General features: G+C 38.0%; 1 pseudogene; it reads right to left on the bottom strand.

The window, feature by feature from the left end:
• Positions 1–15848: 15848 nt before the first annotated feature.
• Positions 15849–19307, bottom strand: LOC143864384 (receptor kinase-like protein Xa21; annotated as a pseudogene).
• Positions 19308–24649: the final 5342 nt, after the last annotated feature.

Raw genomic sequence — 24649 nt, 5'->3', positions numbered from 1 at the left:
CATCAATGCGATTAGTGTATTTGAAAGGATGGAAAGAAGAGATGTTTTTTCATGGCCTGGCATGATTACTGGGTTTGGACATGATTATGAATCAGTCAATCTCTTTGAGAGGATGAAAGCAGAAGGTGTCAAACCAAATTCCGTAACCTTTCTTGGATTGCTTACTGCTTGTGCTCATGCAGGCCTAGTCAAAGAAGGAACCCTCATTTTTCAGCTCCATGAGCATTGAGCAATGAGCACTATGCTTGCATGGTTGGAATGTTCGGGCATTCCTGTCAGTTTGGAAGAGCTGAAAAGTTGGTTGAGACTAGCATTGCTCTTATTGGGAATAAGTGGAACTTTTGCTTGAGCTTGTGGAGGGTGTTACTCGGGGTGTACTATTCACATAAGCAACTCGAACTTGGTGTGCTTGCTGCAACAAGAATTCTTGAGATGGAACCTGAAGATGAGCATACTCACATTCTTCTAGCTAATCTATATGCTGCCTTTGGTATGTGGGATGATGCAGTAAGAGTGAGGAGGCTGATGAAAGATAGAGGGTTAAAGAGGGACGTTGGGTTCAGCTGGATTGACATTGGAAGCCGAAGGAACATTTTCATAGCAGGAGATGTTACTCAACAAAATAGGGAGGCGATATATGAGAAGCGGGCAATTCATGACGTTGATGAGTCGCAAAAGGAAGCAATCATTTCTTATTACTGTGAGTAGCTGGCTGTAGCATTAGGCCTTTTCATTTTTTTGGGCAAGAAATGTGTAGATTACTGGTAAAAGCAATACCAAATCCAAATGAATTTATAGGGCAGGAAGAAGAAAGAAGATATACTATGACAGTTACAAGAATCACCAATCTATTGATAGACAAAAATCAGATATATAATCTTATGGGCTCCATTAATATTGGCCTTATGAGATATTTCTTGGCTGTAAAACCTGTTGATGTCTAGAAATTCGATCTAGTGCCCAACTCACATTGTTGAGATTCATGGTGATAGAAATGGAGGATATTGACACCAAATAGAATAGCTACATCTTCGTGTCATGGAAGTGAGATGCATTTCTAGTTTCCATTGGTGTTAATGTGTGCTAGAGCGGAAAGAAAAGGCTCCCAGAAAGGCGGGAAGCGGGAAGGATCGGGGGATTTTTTTAATAGTTAAATATTTAAGAAATCTAAAAAATAAAAAATTACTAAAAAATATAAGAAATAATTATATGAACAAAATATTAAAAAACACTTTTTATTAAAAGATCCAACATTTACTTAAAGGAAAATCACTATTTGTTGAATGCCTGTATTGACCAGTCTGTTGACGAGTGCCTGACAAGATGAAAAAATTTTAGAAACCAAATTATGAGTTTTTTTTACCGGGCTTTTTATTTTTAATAATGTTTGTACATGATAGGATTTATGAATTTTTAAAATTAGAAAAATACACCATCATTTGGAAGTTAAAATTTTGACCCGATCCATTTTTTCGAATTTTGTACTAGAACTAGAAAGTTGACTTTTTATCCTTTTAAATTTGGCTCTTGAAACTATTTTTAATACATTCAAATGGGGGGTATTCTTATATTTATATGTAACTAAGAAGAGGAAGAGAAGAGGACCACCAAGAAGAGAAGAGGACCAGCAAGTGACAAGGACGGTTGATAGGAAACGCGCTTCACATAGAGTGGGAATCGCATTTCCCAAGTTTCTGAAACGAGATTCTCAAAAATTGGGTAATCAAGAAGATCCCATTTCCGAATGCGTTTCAAAGAATCACGTTTCCCTATTCTGATGAGAGATTCCTGCCTCCTTGGTCCCAATTATAACGGTGAACAATTAGAGTATCCTGCGCTGATCGCAGACAGATCAAGCTTATGAGCAGCACATCTCTGAGTCCTTATGATGAAGGGGAGCACTCTCTTGGTAGAATTCCTTTATTACGTGTAAGGAAACTTGGAAAGATACCCTTGGCGCATCTTTGGATGCCACCAAAATCTCTCCTTATTTGAAAATAGGATTATGTTAGTTTGATCTTATTTGCAAAGACAACATTAAGGCCTCGTTGGAAGCCATTAACTATATCATTTTATAAAACAATTATAGTCATTATTTGCTTATAATCATATCTACCTTCAAAATCATTTGCATATAAGCTTATATGCAAATAATTTTTAGTGGCATCCAAAGAGTCCCTTAGACTTACTGTATATAGTGTTTATTCTATATTTTATTTTGTCTCTACATTTCTGTTCTTACATTTTAAGTGTATATGCTGTTGGAATTTTAATGCATTTAATTTTTTTTGTCAGTTTGTGAATCACATTTCAAATGTTGTACAATGCCATTTTAATTCTTTATAAGATTTTATAATTCTTTAATATTTTATACATTTTGCACCTTGTTTCATTGAGCTTTTTAGTTCATTGTTTGATGTTTTCTTTGTAACTCTTTTTGCCAAACAGAGAGAGAGAGAGGGGAGAGAGAGAGAGAGAGACGTTGAGTGCGAGACTTGTTGTTTATAAATGGAGAAAAAAAAAACTCCCTCTTCTCTCTTTCAATGGTTCTTTTCTTCTAGACTTGCATTTCACAAGTTCTCGGGATTTTTCTATTTTCAAAGCCTTTGCAAGATAGTTTTACATGGGCAAATTGTTCGTCATAGATCATGTTCGCCAGGTCCGAGCCTGTTTGTGCACATCGTCAAAGATGACATATAGTGGTGTTTTATCCTTGATATGGGTTCAAGAAACACGATTAGATACCAATTGTGATTTGCGAAATGCATGCACTACTATAGGCTGTGAGTTCATATTCTTCGTATTGGCTATTTGATGTCAATTATATTGTTGAAATGGTCTACGTACCCCATTTTACTCTATCCTCTTTGTTCCTATTCCAAGGCGAGGGAACGGGACTTGTATATTTCTATACAAAGCAGAACTTGACTCATAAGCTAACTAAAAAAGAGCTTAAAAAAGAGTTCCGACTACCTGATTCTCTGCTTTCATTTTGTGTTCTTGACGTCGTGTCTCTAGGAATTATATTACCTAGTCCAACTGTTATCTTCTCCTGCCTAGCAAGCAGATTTTCCTAACAAGTACCTATCTTCTTCTTTTTTGAAAATTCCTAACAAGTACATATCACAACATAAGTTTAACATGAGGTCAAAAAGAAAAGGAAAAAATGGAATTTTAGTCCATGTGAGCGATAAATCTGGTATTGCTGTTGGATGCTGACTCCATGAATGTCATCATACTCTTTCAGATTATTATTTTTCTTTGATTACTCCATTGTTATTCATGTGATATACTACATGGCTCATATATTCCGTTCTACATGTTGATTCCGTGCTATAAAAGATATATATTACTACGAAATCGATCTTTTGTCCTTAATTGAATACTAATTTCTCTTGGACAGGCATCTTATAGTTGTTTCTTGTTTTGGGCACTGATGGCATAAATGGCGTGTTTTCTGCCACAACTTATGCCTAAATGTTTTTTATCGTGCAGCAATATAAGCAGTGGATTTTGAGGACAATAGAAGACACTTGGAACCTTTTCAAGTTCACTACACTTTGGAATGAAAGCAATGATGGTGAGGCATATCTCATGGCTATATATAACAACCCCGATCTGCTGCAGCTGCTTGTACAAGATAATAACTTCAAAGATTTATTTCATGACACTCTTGGATTTGATGCTGCCAAAATTATCAGATGATGTAGCATGTAGCCATGTAGACATTTTGCATACTATTTTCTGTAGGCATCTGTGTCTTCACGTAATTAAGGTTGATTTTTTGGGACCATGATCAGAATAGCACAATTCCATAATATGTTTCTATTTGAATTAGTGGACAGTCTCTGCAACACATAGGAGGAATGGCGGGTTATTATGTCATGAGATGCTCAGGCAACACAATATAGAAGAAATAAGAGTGTGTAACAAGAACAACGCCTCATGTACCTCTATTGGAGAACGCATACATCCATTTGGTCCAAAAAAGAAGCTAACACCTACAAATTTGAGATGACATAGAGTTGACTTATTCTTTACGTTGGCACTACACACATCTCATATACTCCTATCTCATATGGTCAACTCAGGAGAAATACGTTGGTCTAAGTGCATCCTATCTAACCTTTTAGACGTGGCTCAGTTCCATCATGTCCGCCACATGAAGTAACTCTCCATTAGAAGATTGTCACTTTGATGGAAACTTGGTAGTCTAGCACTGTTACATGGGAGTTTGATACCAAACTGAACAATCTGAATTTAACTCATTTTAGTAGGACTCTTCACAACCGAAAGAGTAGTGTTATTTTAATTACATGAGAGATAACAAAGATTAAGATAAAAGAGGGGACTAGATGACCCCAAAAATGGAAGAGAAGAGAAAAAAGGCAGAGAGAGAGAGAGAGCAGTCCATAGCATTTCAACTATTTGTTCCACATGGCCGACAGTCTGTCAACAGAAAAACTAACTCCATCACATAGCTAATGTGCATGGACAATTATATTAACAAGTTGTATAACTCTAGAAATGTCAGTCAGTAACTCCTAGTCCTAGCATTGGGCATTGGTCTGAGTTAGGGGAAGAGGGCAGTAGAAGATATGAGGTGGAAGGAGAGGATTGGAGATTGTTTGGGTGGGCCCCAAGTAATCCTCATTCAATCCTAGAGATGGGACCGGAAGGCTGAGCTTAGCTAGGAGGTTGGTGGAGGGGTCTCTGTTTGGTCTAGCAATTTGGTGGTCCAACGCCTCCCACTCAGTTCCTCAGGAGCAAGCAAACTCGGAGTTAGCTGGGAGAGAATCAAACATTGGAGATCTGATTTCTTTTTACCCAGAGATGACCCATTGTATTCCTTTGATCATCTCAATCACCGGGGCTTCCCCGTGTATCTCTTCTTTATTAATATTTTTATTTGCCCTTTAGAAAGTCATTACAGTAAGTCGATCTCTTCACAATTGAAAGAGCAGGGTGTTTATACGATCTTAACTAATTTTACATGGGGTGATAATCAGCCAACACCGGCACCATATTGATAATGTGTATGGGCGATAGCATTAACAATTCATTTTACTCAGGAGATGGCCTTTTTTAGCTATAGCATTTGGTCATTGTTTTCAGGAATAAATAGCAACCAAAATAAATTCTAACAAAAAACATGCCAAAGCATGCAAACGAAAGTGTAAGTGTATATATTTCAAACCCGACTGGAGTATTTCCATATTAAGAAATCAGTGAATATTGTAAAATGACTTCCATCTCAGGTGACATACCGACATGAAAATGCAGGAGATCTAATTTGAAAATGGTCGTTTTGTGAGAAGCTTTCAAATTATACATGTACTTGTGATGTTCAAAGTACTGCAGGGATCTTATGTTAGAGTACATTATATACTATGTTTAGTCCATAGAAATTTATTCAATCATCACCTTATACAGGGTCAGTCATCTTCTGTTTCATTTAACTTGTGGAAAATCCGTGTTCTGGACTTCGAATCTGTTCTAATATCAGTGGTTAATCTGTGAGTTTCAAGAGGATAGTGGGTGTAACTCATGCTGAGGATTTCGATTCGATTGATGATGTTAGCAAGCGAGCCTATTGCTAACGTGGAGCTCCTGAGTTTGCAAAACTGCTCCTTAAGGAAAGACACCGATTCCAAACCATTGATCAAGTTATTTCAGCTATTAAGGAAGTTCCTTTGTGATAAGCCTCAAGATATTGGCTTGCTAAAGTTTCAGATGATAGAAAAATTTTCTTACTGCAGTTTATATAAAATCACAGAGATTATAGTCCATTTTCTTTCATGGAAATGGTAATACAAGTGCTGTTAGTTTTCTCCTGTCCCTATAATTTTTGTGGCTACCCAGTGAGCTCCACATTGAGATAAGAGGATCCTCAGGAATTCAGGATGAGACCCTGCAATGACTGTAATTTTTTTATTTGGACTTTTTTCTATAGAGCCCTACTCAATGTAAAATAAAACTTTGATGCTGTGAAATTTCATTGTGAATTGGTTTTGGACCTTTGGTTATATGCATATTATTATGTATGGTACAAGCGATGATTATCTGCTTGGTCATTTGAAATTTTGGGAAATTATAAATACCAAGAATGCTCCTGTTGGTGCATTTTTTATGATTAAATACAAAAAGTTCTTTGTTTAAGCGGAAAAGTTCTTGAAAAAATTCCAAAATTTTGACCCACCCCCGCCCCCATCTTAAACTTTAAAAAATCTGTTAGGCTCCTAAATGGGGGCCTGCCTATGTATGGGACTAGTTGGATCCCAGCCTGGTATGGGACAGGTTTAAAGGGCGTAGCCTAACGGGTTGCACCTGTGACTTTGGTATTGCAGGTTCCTATCAGAGCGAAGTTACCACAGAGCGGGCCGTTGTGAAAAGGGCTACCTGGAAAAAAAAAATCCAGAGTGAAAGCCACCACAGAGTGGCTGCCGAGGGCAGCAAATGCGGAAGCGTGGTGGAATGTTTTAATCCTAAATGGTGCCAGCCTAGGTATGGGACTAGGTGGGCCTGATACATTATTTTTTTTTATAAGAAATACTTTAGTACGGCACTCCCTCACCATAGCATAGTTGGTCTAGCTTGATTGATCCAATCTGTCATTTGACATGCCTTGCTTTTCTTTGGATCTACTGTGACCCAAAAATTATGCCAATCGTGCACTTGTAATTTACCTTTTGTTGTTAAATGTGAACCGTTTCCCACTATATAGTTTTTGACAGTCCATATACAAGGATGAAAAATGTACATTGTTAGCTTTGTAATTTGAGTGATGGCCGGTGATAACGACCCTTGTTTTAACCATGCCTGCCCTTTAGACTATGTTTGACTGCAGGCATTTACTTCATAGAGGGGTGGTGTACGTACTAGACATGCCTTGGATTTACATGGAACTTACCTAGTAGAATAGTCGTAAGAAGTGCTTGGTTGTCAACCCCATAGAGCAGTGGTAAGGAGGGTCGTTACCAATATACAGGGAGAAGAGAGAAAGGAGAAAGAAAGAAGAAAGGCATCATTCCCAAGAAATTCAAGAAAAATTCCATCTCTTTGCGGAATTTGGCTTCGATCTCTTTGGAAGGAGACAAGGGAGACAAATCAGCAGACATGAAATTGTAAAACCAGGAGGGTAGTCTTTAGAGATTTAGTTGCTATATTGGCAACCCAACGTTGGGTTTCGCTGATGTGGCATCCAAATGCCAAGCAAAACCCCTAAGCCATCCTCGCTTTTGTTCGTCTTTCCATAGCTATGAAGTCACTAGTAGGGTTGGCTTGGTAAATAAAAGGGTGAATTTATCATTTTCCTTGAATGATTGGCATGATTTTTGAGCCATATCACATCCAAAGCAAGGGCTATAAAATCAATCATCACTTGAGCGTACTTTTTTGAAACGAGGCCCTCGGTACGAGGCATAAAGACTGATTTTATTTTACATAATAAACCTAAATTAACTCTGAACTAAACGATCAACGAAGCTAAATAAGGAAAGACCCACTATGCCAAGTGATGGACTTTATATAATGATATTTCAACCCCCTCTCACCATTGTTTGTCTGTCTATATCCTCAATATGACTTTATTTTCATGAACAAACAAATAAGAGAGCTGGAATTCTTTGGAGAATACAAACAAATGGAGGTGAAAATCAACCCATCCTCACATTAAAGTTGCATATCTCATGATGTTTCCAACGATTCTTGTCATTGAACCATTCAACTTCAATCTGCATGATGTTTCCAACGATTCTTATCTTAGTTATTGCTAAGATAAGATAACCCTCATGTAAAGATGGCATCCTATTCTATGATATGAGTCTCTGATCAAATACAATTCTTTAACAACATCACCCATCTGCATGAGAAGGATGCAGTTGTTTTAGGATCGTCCAAAATAGGCATTATAATATTGCCAATTGTACGAATGTAAGGGTTATTTGTCTTATTATTACAAAAAAGAAGGGTACTGTTGGCATGATAATGTTATTATACTTGTGTTGTTAGATACGTGGTGTAATTGGGAGGGCTGTTACAAACTTCCTTAAAATGTGGTGTCTTCCTAATGACTCTCTTTTCTCTCCCAATTTACCCTATTCATCAGCCTGAGATTCCATAAATTTGAGTAATTTGGAATGTTGAGAACAACAATATTCTCACTTTTTAACAGATTTTGTCCTATTCTTTTGACTCATCTGAGCTGGGTGTTTTCTACTGCAAAAGTGAGCCGCAAATGTCTTTCCGCAAAATTGCCTAGCAAATCCTGTTGAGAATTGAAACAATAATGAGGGTGACTCGCATGCCAGCTAAATGGACTTCCTATTGGATCAATGGACTTCATAGTGGAGCCTAGGGCGACAGTTAGACCTGGCAAAATCAACCCGTGCCCGCAGGTCGACCGAACTCACTTTCAAATTTGTGGGTATGGGTTGGCATATGAGTGACCCGTTAAAAATGACCCGTGGGTCACCCAACCCGTCAAAATATGAGTTGGGTAGGGTGAACCCGTGGATACCCGCATTTTTATTTTTTTTTGGTTCGAGTAGATACTGGCCGCATTTCCTAACTTGCAACGAAGAGTAGCTTTCAGATAAAAGAGGGGATTTTTCCCTCTTTTGGAGGGTACTCCAGGCATTTCGTGTTACTTAATTGAGAAGCAATCCATACGAACCGTGAGATCAAAGAAAATGAGAAAGGACGGTCTAGATTAAGAGGAAATGCAACCTAGTATAAAAGGGACAAGGGTTCGTTTGCAATGGGGGTACTCGAGGCATTTTTTCTTAGTCTCTTCTTCTCTTTTTGTTGCTATAATTTCTTAGTCTCTTCTTCTCTTTTTATGAAATGGTGTTACTTTATTTAGTTCTTCATGGAAATTTTCTAAAGGATTCTTTAGCCTACCCCAACTGGTTTGGGACAAAGGCTTAGAGTTGAGTCGAGTCGAGCCTACCCCACCTGGTTTGGGACAAAGGCTTAGTCGAGTCGAGTCGAGTTGAGTTGGTGTTACTTTATTAAGGAAAAAAGAGTGCCAAAGACCAAGGCGGTCACAGGCTTAAGAGTACAAAACCAAAGAAAACAGACATATATAACTTCTTAGGGAGGAAGAAATTCAAAAAATTATAGCTCGGCTCTAGTCACACTTCCATGAGGGAGACTATCCGCCTCACGGTTCCTAGGGCGACTGTTAGTTAAAAATGCGAACAGTGATAGTTAGGATCTATGTAACCTGGTTCATCGGTTAGCTTCATTCGGGTTGAGGTAGCACTTCATAATTTTCATATAAACCCTATTTGAATTTTTGATTTAATTCATTGTTAATTCGCTCTATTTGATAATTCCAATCGTCCCAATATATTATTAGAATTTTGAGCTTATTTTCTAATAATTGGAGGCAAAAGAAATAAAAAAGAAAATATATTGTGAGTCATGACTTAGAATATTGTTTCAGTGTTCAAAATCTATCAAATAATCAAAAGATACTAAATAAACAATGACATTGAATTATTTTCATTTTAAAATTATAAATATTTTAAATTTCAAAATATATACATTGCATGATAAACATAATCTTTTAATAGAGTACCAAAATTATATTTTGAAGGAGGAACTCTCAAACATAAGTCTTTCACGAACATAATGAGATAGGTGAGGATGTTTAGCGAATAGTTTTGATGGTGAAGATATTATTTGGGTAGAATGTAGTCCTAACTCGGTCACTATTTAGTTAATTAAGTTTCAAGAACATGTACATTTGGGGCTGTAATAATTAAAGCCCCATAAAATTTTAATCGCTTATATATTAACGATCAGAGAAGGAACATACATTGTTCCTCTACTGATAATTTATACTCTAATATTTCTAGTACTTAATAAATAAATTCAATGATATAAGATATATGAAAGTTCTTTCTAAGGAAATATTATTCGAAGTACATACAAAGTGAAAATTTATATTGTTCATAGTACGTATTATATGTAAGTGGATATTATATGCAGCTATGTAGGAAACATTTTTCAATCTCTTTAATAGAATGATGGGTTCCACCCTAATGCATAGGTTTGGGTAGAGATGTTGGCGCCACCCGAAAAAACCTGAGATGTAAAATGGTTGCCCCACCCCCATAAAAAACATGAGGTGTAAAACGGTGGCCTCATCCCATCAATAGCATGAGGTGTAAAATGGTGGGCCACACCCATATTTGCACGAGGTGTAAAATAGTGGGCCCTACTATATGCGTGGGTTTGGGGAGAGATGCCCGGCCGATCAAATTAAGTGTAAAATGGGGGCCGCCCCACCCATTCTAGGCTCAGGTAAAAAAAATGTTGGGAGCCACCCTATCAAAGCAAAACATGAGGTATAAAGAAACGTTTTTCCAATTAATTTTTTCTTGAGGAAGAAAATGATTAAACGAAGGACAATGAAAAGAAACATTATTAGTCATTAGGGATTTTTGCTGATTAATCCCTACATGGCAAAACAATTGCTTAATAGTCCCTAAGAAAAGCATGTTATCCAATTAGTCCTACTTTTAAAAAATAATTGCTAAAAGGTCCCTAAAACTAACATACGTCAATTTTCACCGTTTAAAATTTTAAAATGGCAATTATACCCCCAACTCCTTTAATCAGTTTTAGCCTATTTTGATTTCCCTTCCAATATTTTCAGAAATAAATTAGGAAATAGGTGAAAATAGATTTTCAACAGAAATCCTTCAACAAAAAAACATTCGACAAGTTATTAACTTTTTTCATTGCAAATTGAATGATATGATTTAGGTTACTTATGAATTTCATAATAAATTGAAAACCCCTCTAAAAAAATTAAATAGGGTCCGTTGGAGTTGTCTTTTCTTCATGTGTAAATAAAGTAAGAAATTTTAGGAATATATTTTCCTTTCAAACTTTTGGGAATAAGAGCTAGGGTTGGGAGTAAAATATTGGAAAGGAAATCAAAATAGGCTAAAACGGATTAAAGTGGCTGGCAGTAAAACTGCCATTTTAAAATTTTAAACGGAGAAAATAGACGTATATTAGTTTTAGAGACCTTTTAGCAATAATTTTCTAAAAGTAGGACTGCTTGGATAATAAGATTTTCTTAAGGACTATTAAGAAATTATTTTGCCATGTAGGGACTAATCTGGAAAAATCCCTAGTATTTATTAGGAGGGATTTGCTAGCGTTCATCACAGAAGGCATTTCGCGGAGCATCCGTTGCATGAGAGAGCAGCCACATGGGCTCAGATTTTGTCTTATTCATTTAATTCATCTGATGTGGCTGCTCTCTCATGCAATGGACTCTCCGCGAAATGCCTTCTGCGATGGACGCTAGCAAATCCCTGTTAGGTATGGTTGAAGGAAATTGAAGGTGAAATTGGAAACCAAATTAGAATTGGAAACTCCTTGTGCACCGCGTGTTTGGTCATTTCCTCTAGAAGAACCAATCCAAAGAGGAAATTTGTCCTAAAATAATCTGGCTTAAAGCTTTTATCGTTTTCCTTGTAAGTATCCCTCACCTTAATGTTAGGTTCCTTTACCCCTCACAAGATAAAACAGTAGAACAGTTAAAATAAAATGCAAGAGTGGAGTGCCATGCACAAGAAACACAAGGATATTTCTGTCAATAGAGAAGGCATTGTCGACATCTCGACACCTTATACATGACATGAACATGGAATTGTCGTCTTCTCACATGGAAGGTAATGGGAGAGAGGGATTCTTCTTGGGGTAGGCAAAGTGGATAATAAAACAAAAAAATAACTAAAAAGGGGGCATGAGACTATGAAAACCCTTTGGATTGGTGTTTGGATTGTTGGAAAAATATACCCCCTTAAAAACAAAAATAAAAAATAAAAAATCCTTTGGTGGCACACATGCTATTGGTCCCATCCTGAATGGTCATTTCGTTTATAAGGAATAAGGCTAAAAAATAGAAGTGAAAAGTTCAGCCTCCTTAAGTAGGTAAACCTGTGAGCTCAAGGTTGAAGAACAGAGCCTTAATCATTTGAGCGCAAGGGTCAAGTCCAAGAAACGTTTAGCTTTGTTTGTAGGAGCCCTAAAAGGAAGCTTAGTTGGTGAACGTGCTAGGAATCATACGATCAAGGAGAGGTCATGCGACAATGGGTTAGATGTAATTGGCGTTCGGATCACACCCAGGTTTTGCACCTGTGGGGCTCAAAAAGTGGCTTCGAGAAAGAGATTAACAACCATGGCTTGAAACAGACAAAATAAAAGGGGTGAAAATACAGAGGGAAAAGTTGGAAAATTGAAAACACAGCTTGAAAGAGACAAATAAGAAGGGCGACTGTGATTGCCACTACCTTGTTTTGATTATCGTACATTCGCAATAACACAAGTTGACGTTTCTTTCCTAATTTGCTTACGGGAGCATTTTTCGAAATTGTGATGACGTTTGACTGCTGGTTAAATGGTAACAGATGAGGTCAATTAGTGCAATTATCAAAACTTAGTGGCACGTATATCAGGAGCCTGGGGTGGAAATGTGGGAAAAGGGAGTGGAAATATCATTTCATTTTTTTTTAGTACAATTTTGATGCTCTTTTTGGTTGCTGGAAGTTGGGTGAGGGATTAGGGGAAGAAAACGTCAAAGGGGAGAAGACAAGAAGATTAGATTGGAGGAAGAAAAGTTGAAGATTGACTGTTATGTTTGGTTGCGTGGCATCCACGAGAAGATTAGCGGAAGATGTAGGGGTGCCATTACTAAAATGAAGGGTGGAAGAGAGAGAAAGAGAGAAAAGAAAAATAAGATAAGAACTTCTTGAGATCTTCCTACACAAATTTCACCAAATTTGGAGAAGATTATGGGGAAACCTGTCCGCGATGGAGGCGCTAGGTAGGATAAAAAGTAACAATGATGTCTAGAAGTTGTTTAGTGGTCAAAGGGCTAAATGCCAACCAAACATGCTTTTGAGAGATCTTCCAGCATTTGAAAGTCCTACAATCCCCCCAAAATAGGCAACCAAATAGAAGCGAGATTATATTCACTCCTACTGTATCATGTGCATGGTTTTAAATTTCGACCGAAATCCGAAATTTCGGATTTTGGTCGAGACCGACACAAAAGGGTTACAAAACAGAAATTTCAGAAATTACAAAATTTCAGCCGAAGTTTCGGAGAAAAAAAAAGTTTCGGGGATTAGGAAAAAAAATTCTCGGCTTAATTGTGCAAGAGAACAAACAATATTCTCAGTTTTTAACAGATTGTCTTATTCTTTTGATTCATCTGAGCTGGGTGTTATCTACTGCAAAAGTGAGCCGCAAATGTCTTTCCAAAATATTCCCTAGCAAATCCTGTTGAGAATTGAAACAATAATAAGGGTAGCTCACATTCCAGCTACATGGGCATCCTATTTGCAAGATTATTGTCTATAAAAATCAATAGTATAAACCTTTTTAGGGAGAATCCTAAGTAGTGCCATATAGATAGACGGACTTTGATTGTTTGATCTAGGTGGGACGTAGGGCGACTGTTAGTTTTTTTATTTATTTGTTTTATGAAAGAGAAAAGAGTTTCTACACACTAGTGTAGATAAGTTATCTACACACTAGTTCTTTATTAATTTAGTTCTTCATGAAAAATTTAGTTCTTCATGAAAAATTTCTAAAGGGTTGAGTAGCCGACCTCAACTAGTTTGGGACAAAGGCTTAGTTGAGTTGAGCTGAGTTGGTGCAAGCGGAAGAAAGAAGAAATCAATAATCCAAAGACAATAGGGAACAAACCCCAAGAAGAAGCTCAATCTTCTCTACACAATACCTAGCAAGATAAATATAAATTTTTAATTATATAGAAAATGTAACTTGAATAAAATTTGGAGAAACTCCAAAACATAAGTCTTGCATGAACATAATTAAGTTTCAAGAACATGTACGTTTCAAGAACATGTACGTTTGAGGCTCGCTCCAAATAGCATGAGGTGTAAAATAGTGGGTAGAATGTAGTCGTAACTCAGTCCCTATTTGTGAAACGGCGGCCCTGTCCCATTAATAGCATGATGTGTAAAATGGTGGGCACCAAATTGGATTGAGATGGTGGGCACCAGTTGAGCACTAGGCTCAAGCCCAAGAAAAATTCAGTTTTGTTTGTCAGCCCTAAAATGAGGCTTGATTGATCATGGAGAGGTCAACCACAATGGGTTAGACTTGTAGTCGGCATTCAGATCAACTGATCCGATCGCACCCACGTTGCACCCGTGCGGCTCAAAAAGTGGCTTCGAGAAAGAGATTTAACAACCATGGCTCATAAAACATTTTCTACTTGATTTGTTCAACATCAAATTATATACTAGCAGTTTACAAGATAGTTTAGGATTTTATTTGGAAGTGAAAGGATGGGTAGGTAAAACCCTCTTTCACCAAACTTTGGAAATTGATTTTAATTAGCCCCTTAAAAGGTAAGAGGGGGGCTTTCACTCATATATGAGGAATGCTAAATTGAAGTATGCTCTTGCAAAAATCCAGTCACGAGGACATCCTATTGGACCCATTGCACTCAACCGCATTAATCTTTCCTTCAGTTTCTGCATTTTTTATATGCAGCTTTAAATGTGGTTGAGTGGCGTGGACCCCATGAAGAGCCATTAAGCTAGGGTTTGCAAGGATGTCCTTCAGTTTAGCATTCCTCTATGTAGTATAGATTAGAACAACATAAAACAAATAAAGGGTCACACTTATTAAAAAAGAGAGTAGGGATGCCATTTCCCTTGAAAAATACCAAGGTGATGTTTGGCAGCCATGAAAATTTCTTCCGTGGAATATTTGTGGGTCCAATTCTGAGAGAGAAGCTGAGAATGAAGGGCAGAAGGGAGGGGAGAGAGCATGAGAAATCTCTTAAAATCAATGCGTATAAACAAACCCACAGGGGGTGATCGTGGCACGTTTAAGACCTTATCTTGCATTTACTAATCTGATAAAACAAACTGATAGTTGATATCCACACTCCCTTGTTTCAATAATGGCACTCCAATATTTTGCACATATGAATGACAACCACGCCCTACGTTTGCCTTACTCAAGAAGATTCCCGCTAGCATGTGACCCAACAGCCCTTTTTGTCTCCACCAATACCTTCCCTAACAACACAACAAACCCTTTTTTGGACTCTTTCACCTCCTTTTTCCTTTTCTTATGGGTTGGTTCCTTATGTGTCCACTTAAATAAAGTTTCATTAACAAATTGGAGCACTGTTTTTTTTTCTCTGTATTAATTGTCCTGTCTTTGTTTCTTATGAGACTTTCACCAGATGTCAACATCATGACCACCGTGACTCTTTTTTTTCTATAGGTTGTGCCCCAAAAAACTATTTCCATATGTTGGTTGATCCTAACCCTCCGATATGTAGAGGGACTGTTTGATCCTAATCCTCTACAGATCTGAGGGTTAGGAACAACCTATATATGGAACTGATTTTTGGGGCACAACCTATTTAGGCTGTGGCCCATCCAATGGACGGTTTGGATCATCGGTGCGGGTCATATCGTACTTTTAATAAAGTGAGGAGTGAGGTCATCAAAATATAGTAGTGCTGATGACATTTCCCAAAATCAATCATAACTTATGCGTACTTTTTTTAAATGAGGCCGAGGAATAAAGACTGATACTATTAAAATTTTATTTTACAGAATAAACTTCAATTAACATTGAACTAAACGATCAATGAAGCTAAATCCACTGACGTAATACAATGAGGAAAGACCCACTTGGCCAAGTGATGGACTTTATAGCATTCTCAAAAGGGAAATGATATTTCAACCCCCTTCAGCAGCATTGTTTGTTTGTCTATTTCCTCAATATCACTTTATTTTCAAGAACAAACAAAGAATAGAGCTGGAATTGTCAAGAGAATACAAACAAATGGAGGTGAAAATCAACACAAATGCATGACATAAACATCGTCACATTAAATTTGCATATCTCATGATGAGGGTATGAGAAAATGTTTCCAACGATTCTTGTCATTGAACCATTCAGCTTCAATCAATACCTTAGTTATTGCTAAGATAAGATGAACCCTCACGTAAAGTTGGTGTCCTATTTTCCCTGTCTCGATGGATGCCAATTCCATGATATAAGTTTTTGATCACATGCAATTCTCTGACAACATCACCCATCTGCATTCGATCTCTTGGTGATTCTGCACAACAAGAGACACCGATTCTGAACATTGAGACCACACAATCATGCATTCTATTTTTCATAATGGTATGATTTTCATTGTTATTATTGTTGACAACTTGGACTTCTTCTGAGATCAATTGTGGGTCTGTAATCTCGATCACTCGATCTGGCAGTGCCGTCTTAGCGAACTGGTCGAGAGTTAGGCCATCTGTAAACAAGTTATTAGTAGGAGCTTTTCCTGTGAACATCTCCAGCAACAAGATTCCATAACTGTACACGTCTCCATGCGTAGATCTCTTTCCACCCATACCATACTCTTTCCATTTAAACATGAACACAAAAATCAAAGCTTTGATCTTGTTAGAAAGAAACTATGAGATGTTGCCAAATAAAACTTCATCTTGTAATCAAGCTAATGAAAATTTTAAAATCTTATAAGATAATACTAAAGAATAAAAAATAATGATAAAGTCATTTACCTGGAGCAACATATCCAATAGATCCCTTTATTGTCAGCGAGCTACTTTGATTGTTAGAGTGATTAGCAGTGTCTTCAAAAATAAACCGTGCTAACCCAAAATCCCCCACATGGGCATTCATGTCATCATCAAGAAGAACATTGCTCGGTTTTAAATCACCATGAACAAGTGGTGTTTGTCCATGGTGATGAAGATAATCCAATGCCGAGGCCACATCAATGGCGACATTTAGCCTTTGAATAAGGGTCAAGTTCATCAACGGATGTTGCACATCGCCACTTTGATGCAACCACATCTCTAAACTCCCATTAGGCATGTACTCAAAAACCAAAGCTTTAAAATCATTGCCTTGGTAATCAATACTTGAGCAAGAAGTTAAGATCCTAATGAGATTTCGATGCCGAATGTTTCTCAAGGCTTCACATTCGGCGTTGAAGCTCTTAGTAGCCCCGTGTTGTTGAAGGTTGAGTACCTTCACTGCAATAGCCGTTTCATTGTGGTCTAAATATCCTTTATAAACAGAACCATAACTTCCAGCACCAATCAAATTTTCCAATGAGAACCCATTAGTTGCTCTTAGGAGCTCCGCATAAGAAAGCTTTAAACATAGATCCTCCAAAGGCATCGAAACAAAAGGATTCTTTCTCAACTTTCTTTTCCAATAGAAGGGAGCAAAGAAACAAGATAGCATAATAAGGAATAAAATCACACTGACTATTTAGGTTGTTACATGCTGGCAACTGTAGTTCTAGGATACCCCCACAAAGCTTGTTGTTTCCATAAACTGAAATGGCACTTGCATTTCTAAAAATCCCTTGCTTTGGTACTTCTCCCTCAAGATCATTAAAAGACAGATTTAGATACTCGAGGCCGCGAAACGTTTCCAGGTATTCTGGAATCTTTCCAGACAAGTTATTGCGTGAAAGATCTAGCTGTCGAATACCTCTTAAATTGGCCAATGATGAAGGAATGGATCCTTGAAAGAGATTATGATCCATGTATAGGTATTCCAAACTAAGACAATTGCCTAACGTGCTGGGAATTTCACCTGATAAATTGTTGTATGAAATGTATAATCCTCCAAGTTGTTTTAAGTTTCCTACTTCTGAAGCAAGGGGCCCGGTTAAAGAATTATATGATAATCCAAGGTACTTTGATATAGAGGAAAGCTTAAGAATTTGGGTGGGTATGGTACCAGTAAGGCTGTTTTGATCAAGATATATGGATTCCAAATTTCCACAATTTTCAAGACTTGATGGAATGTGTCCTTGTAATTTATTTGTAGATAGAGCGAGTGTTAACAAATGAGTTATGTTACCAAGGGAAGATGGAATTTGGCCGTACAATCCATTTGTGTGCAATGCCAATTTTTGCAGCTTGTTAAGCTTTCCAAGTTCAACAGGAATAGTACCTGTGAGAAAATTCACCTCCATGCCCAGTCCCGTTAAACCTACGAGATTTTCAATACCTGAAGGGATGCTCCCAAATATCTGGTTTCTTCCTAAAGTCAGTCGTGTCAATTGAGTTGAGAGATTAGCTATAGAGTCAGGCAGTGCACCACTTAAGGAATTGGTGTCCAGTTGTAACATTTCTAGACTAGAGCAATTGGTTAAAGAAGTGAGAAAAATCATGTCGTTAGATTTGCCTCTGCTTCCTAGCTGATTATCTGCGAAGCTAAGAAAATTGAGATCTTGTAGGCTTCCCAAATTCATAGGTAGAAGTCCACTAAAGCTATTATAACCAAAATCAAGAACTAAAAAGCGTGATGCATTAGAAAAAGAGACTTGAATGGGTCCTGTGAATAGATTCCCATCCATGACAAGCCATTCTAAATTAGGGAGAGAGAGGCCCAGGTCGGGTGGAAGGCTTCCATGCAAATGATTTTCTGCCAGAGTGAGAGTAGAAATAGACGAGAGATTGTAAATTGGTTGAGGAATCATACCAGACAAATTATTTTCACTGAGTTGAAGGAAATCTAAGCTGGTTAGTCGTCCGAGCTCATACGGGATGCTTCCTTCCAAACTATTAAATCCTAGATTTAAAATGATGAGAGATGAAAGGTTCCCAAGCGAAGATGGGATGTTTCCCGTGAGATTATTCTTAAAAAGGTCTAAGCGAGCGAGCTGAGAGAGCGAGTGGAACTTGTAGGGAACCCCCCCAACAAAATTATTGTAACTTAAATTCATGGACGTGAGTTTTGGGCAATGGGCAGTCAGATTGGCTGGTATTTCTCCTTCATATGAATTGAGGCTCAGATTGAGATGACGCAAACGGAATAGACGACTCATGTCTGGGGGGAGTTGGCCATAGAATCCATTGTTTCCGAGGTAGATTTTATGGAGGAAGGTGAGATTTGCTATGTGAGGGGACATGGGTCCGACCAAGCCTTGATCGCCAAGTTTCAAGGCTATGACCCTTTGAGGATGGCGACGACCGCATGTGACTCCCAGCCATTGGCAGAAATGGAGATAATTGTTCCATGAGTTTAAAGCCCCATTAGGGTCTTGGGTTATTTCATGTTTGAAGGCAAGCAAAGCTAGTCGATCGGTTTCGTTTCCTAGAGTGCTAGATTCTACTGATAAGAAGAGGAACGAGACAAGGGTGACATGAAAGAGAAATGATGAAGGCAATAACCTACAACTCAGTTTACTTGGAAGCTCCATGGAAAGGGAAGAGAAACTCTAAAACCCTAAGAAAACAAGCCTGGGTTGAAGATGCAGAATCACCTTCAAACCTAGGGGTGTAAATGGATATTCGGAAATTCGATTACCATCCGCATCCGAATCCGTTTAAAGCGAATATTATCCGAATCCGTTTCAAGCGGATATTATCCGAATCCGTTTATGAGATATCCGGCTCTTAGCGGATGCGAATCTGGTAAATGGTATATCCGATCCGTTTAACATCCGAATCCGAGAAGTAAATCCTTTTTATATATTATTAATAATATTATTAATATTTATTTTTAGTAACGACACACTAGCTGTTGTTTCTATAAGAAAAGTGAATATTCTTTTTAGAAAAATAAAAATAAAAACAAAAATAGGCCAAACCCATTCCATCATATACAAAAAAAAAGGAAAAACCCAAAGACCATTACCAACACTATCATCGATCCCCATCGCCTCCCTCTCTCTCTCTGCCTTTGTTTTAAAAGGAAGAAGATGATCTCATATATTTTAGGGTTTGAGAGTTAATTTTGTAAAGAGAATATAGATGTTTAGTTTTAGGGTTTGGAAAATTCATTCGAGTAAGTAGGAGAAAAAAGATAAAGTGCTGCAATAAAATGTTCGAATTTACCGGATAAACGGATACGGATAATATCCTAATTCGAACAATATCCGACGGATACGAATTCGGTAATAGATATTAAATATCCGTCGAATCCGAATCCGAATCCGAATCCGAATTCGGATAGTGTATACTGTAATCGAATTCGGATATAGCCATATCCGCTCCGAATTCGATCCGTTTACACCCCTATTCAAACCCTTCTAGTTATAGGAGAGAGAGAGAGAGAGAGAGAGAGAGAGAGAGAGAGAGAGAGAGATCTGACGAGTGGATAGGAAGATATGAGTAGATGGGCATTAATATTGGACTTGTACCGATTAATCTTGGTCATTAATAATTTTTCATTTTCTAACAAACATTTAAAGCCCATCAAATGGACGGCTATGATTATCCAATTGGTTCATATTTTGGAGCATCATCCATCTGCAATATGCTCATACATCAGAGTCACTGCATCTCACGTATTTTTTTTATCGGTGAAACTATAGATCTATGTTTTTTTAGGGAAATGATATCAACAGTCCAATGTCTTGATATCACACTCTACTACTTTGTCTTTTAGTATTTAAAAGGATGTCAACTGGTTATTACAGTTCCCAAAAAGCTCTCACAAGCCCATTAAATACTAAAAGACAATCAAGGAGAGTGTGGATGTCAAAACATAGGAGTGCTGATATCCTGTCCCTAAAGACAATCAAGGAGAGCTAATAATGTGGGCCCCACGACGTTTACTTGACTTAGGTTGCCAAGTCTCACGTTAGGCCTTCTACTTTAAGTGGGGCCCCACGACATTTACTTGACTAGTCAGGGAGCGTCATTTGAATTCACGACAGAAACCGAGACCCCACACACTAATTAGTCCAAAGATACTAAACGGAGTTTTTATAGGCTCTGCCCTGTGGGCGTATGAATTCTAGTATTTATCCAAACGTACAAAGGCCCATGTCATAGGATGATCTAAACCGTTCATTCGTTACGCTGCAATGCAAATAGGTTGTACACTGTAAGAGAAGAAAGAGGCCGTAGAATAGAAATCTTATTCTTACAAGTTGATTTAGTGAACGTGAAGGTATGAAGAAGGTTACAAATTCGACATTCGAGGTACGTGATAGCGTATTGATTTAGTGCTTTGCTTTTCTAAGTATCTTTGACCTTCGACTCTCTTATAAACATGTTTGATCTCTCTAAGAACCTATTGAAATTGTGAACTATGATTTTATCGGTTTTAACTTGCCTTTGTTCCATAACATTGTTCCTTGTGAATCTCACACTTGGCTCATTCGAAATTGAATACTATGACTCCAACACAATCAAATAATCAATTGCTTCAGAATTTAGGTGACCCGTGCGGCCCACCCGGGTGGGCCGGGTCAACCCGCGGGTCACCCGCAAATTCAAACAGTTGCTTATTTTGGGAAATGTTATCACTGGATTTTGATGAGGGCAGTATGGCTGGCACCGTGGGATGATCCAAACCGTCCATTAGATGGCCCACAGGCTAAATAGGTGTTGCCCCAAAAATCATTTCAATAGGTTGATCCTAACCCTCCCATCTATAGAGGGTTAGGATCAAGTGCTCAACCCTCTAACATTCAAATCGGAGGGTTGGGATCAACCTATGGTGCTAGCCATAACTTATTCAGGCATCAAACCCTTAAAAAATAGATTAGCATGACAAAATCACCATCCTTGGCGTTAGAAAAAAAAAAGCCATCTAACTAGATTAGCATAACAAAATCCGCACCCTTAAAAAAGCGGGTGCCCGCGGGTTGACCCGACCCAACCCATGTTTTTGCGGGTTGGGTCACTCGCGGGTTAGTTTTGACGGGTCACTAAAACTTAGACCCGTGCCCGCAAATTTGCGGGTGGGTTGGGTCGATCCGCGGGCACGGGTCGCGTTTGCCAGGTCTAGGCATGTCTCACGTTAGGCCTTTTACTTTAAGTGGGGCCCGTCCACGTTTTCATGATTTAGGATATGAAAGAAATTTTAGGTTAAGTGGGCCCCATGACGTTTACTTAGGTTGCCATGTCTCACGTTAGGCCTTTTGCTTTAAGTGGGGCCCGACGACGTTTACTTGACTAGTCTGGGAGCGTCATGTGCATTCACGACAGAAACCGAGTACACACACTAATTAGTAGAGAAGGGGTGTCATTATCAAAACGGAAGTTTCTGAACCTTCAATATAAGCTTGACCATTATTAGTTTATTATGATGTCATTGGACCTAATGGATCCAAAGGTTCCCAGAGTTAAAGGGCATGAATTGGGCACAACAGTTGGATCTGAACCGTGTCCATCGGATTTCTATCCTAAGGTCCGATAGCTCTGAATGAAGGGCTCTAATGTATGAAAATGTCCTTCATTTTTTTTTTTTGTATTTATATCCAATAAAACTTGGCACCGGATAGGTTTGGAGGAAAGGGTGTGGAAATATCAATTTCTATTGAAAATAAAAAAGCAGTGATGGATTTGATATTTCCACACCCCCTGCTATTATCGTTTTCCTTGTAAGTATCCCTCACCTAATGTGGCAATCTCTCTTGCTTGTATTTATGTAATAGCAATCTATTGAAATGAAAAAAGAGAGAAATTTCTAGCAAAGAGACTTATGTTTCTCGGAGAGTTATTGTTCCTCTCGATTTGAACCACTAGAGGTCCGGTTGCCTCGAATCAACCTTTCCCAACCTCTTTTTCTATTTTCCGTTTGTTTGCTTGTGTTACGGCTGATTAGGAGAGTAACATCTTGTCACGTGGAAGGTAATGGAAGAGAAGGATTATTCTTGGGGTAGGCAAAGTGGTATAATAAAACAAAAAATAACTAAAAAGGTGCATGAGACTATGGAAACCATTTGGATTGTTGGAATCAAAAATCAGAATTGGCATCCTATTCTGATTCTCCTTGAAAATGGAATGAAAAATGTAAACCAAAAGTTTTAATTAAAAAAATTCTAATTAAAACTTTTATCAGGTTCAGAGTTGAATCAAAATACTACCTCTAGGTGTAGGAAACATGTTCTAGCATTTTCCCCTCTCTAATTAAGCCAAGCTATCATTTCTGCTGCTTGATTTTGTTTCTATTTTTGAACCAAAAATCAGAATCAGGGAGAATCAGAATATGACGCTGATTATAGCGCTTGATTCCAGCAATTCAAATGCACCCTTAGGGGGATGTTTGGATCTAGGGAAAAAATGATGAAATATAATTTTTTTTATGAAAAAACATTCTATGGAAAAAATCCGGGATCTAGTAATCTTGCAGTTTCCTTGAAAAACAATTAATTCATTTGACTTTGGGGAAAAAAATCAAGAAAAATGAGTTTACCAAACATGTGAAAACTCATTTTCATAGGAAAAATATCCTAAAAAAATTCCCCACATAGAGGCAGATCATTGTCAAGATCACCCATGATCTTGGTCCCATCCTGAATGATCATCTCATTTATCAGAAATAAGGCAAGAAAAAAGAAAAGAGAAGTATAGCTTTTTTAAGTAGGTAAGCTGGGATTGAACCTCCGACCTCAAGGTTCAATAAAAAGCCTTAACCAGTTGAGCGCAAGGCCCAATCTCAAGAAAAGTTTAGCTTTGTTTGTTGGAACCCTAAAATGAGGCTTGATTGATCAACATGCTAGGATCATTCAATCAAGGAGGGGTCAACAACATTGGGTTAGACTTATAGTCGGCATTCGGATCGGTTCACACCCAGGTTGCTGAAAAAGTAGCTTAACAACCATGGCTCATAATATTACATTTTCTACCTGATTTGTTCAACATCAAATTATATACTAGCACTTTACAAGATAGTTTAGGATTTTATTAGGAAGTGAAAGAATGGGTAGGTACAACCCTCTTTCACCAAACTTAGCAAATTGATTTTAATTAAACCCTTTAAAGTAGGAGGGGCTTTCGCTTGTATATGAGGAATGCTAAACTATTGGATCCATGCCTCTCAACTCAACCGCATTAATTTTTCCTTCACTTTTTGCATTTTTTCTATGCAGCTTTAAATGTGGTTGAGTGGCATAGATTTTGCATTTTTTTCTCTGCAGCTTTAAATACGGTTGACTGGTGTGGACCTCATGAGGGGCCATTGAGCTAGGTTTCCCAAGGGTGTCCTTAAGTTTAGCATTCCTCTATGTAGTAGAGATTAGAACAACATATATAAAAAAAAAAAGAAAAAGAAAAAGAAGGGAGATGATTTTTTCACCCCGCCTGCATTATGTGCTCACACCCCTTATAACCTGATTTGAAGTGAAAAGTGGGCAACTTTATGACAAATCACGTTATCAGGGGGTGTGCAAGTACTGCAGGGGGTGAAAATATCATCACCCAAAAATAAAGGGTTACTCTTATTAAAGTCAGAGAGTACAGATGCCATTTCACTTGAAATTTCTTGCATGGAATATTCGTGGGTCCAATTCTGAGAGAGGAGCTGAGAATGAAGGGCAGAAGGGAGTGGAGAGAGATTTGAGAGGATAGGTGTGGTGAGAGCATGGGAAATCCCTTAAAACAGTAAAAAACACACAATTAACACCCCTCCCCCCACCCCACCAAATTCCTCAACTGGCCCCTCTAATATTCCATGGACTTTTTTTTCATGGATGCCAAATATTCCCTAAGGGGGGTTTGAATGCCCCGGTTCCAATTCCTCAACTGTCTCCACTAATATTCCATGGACCCTTTTTTCATGGGTGCCAAATATTCCCTAAGAGCTCGTTTGGATGCCGAGAAGATTTTGATTTGGATTTCTC

This window comes from Tasmannia lanceolata, unplaced genomic scaffold (assembly GCF_043159265.1).
Source record: "Tasmannia lanceolata isolate RefF3 unplaced genomic scaffold, GAP_Taslan_0.1 ptg000003l, whole genome shotgun sequence".
In the NCBI taxonomy this organism is placed as follows: Eukaryota; Viridiplantae; Streptophyta; class Magnoliopsida; order Canellales; family Winteraceae; genus Tasmannia; species Tasmannia lanceolata.
This window is presented reverse-complemented; position numbering and strand designations above follow the sequence as displayed.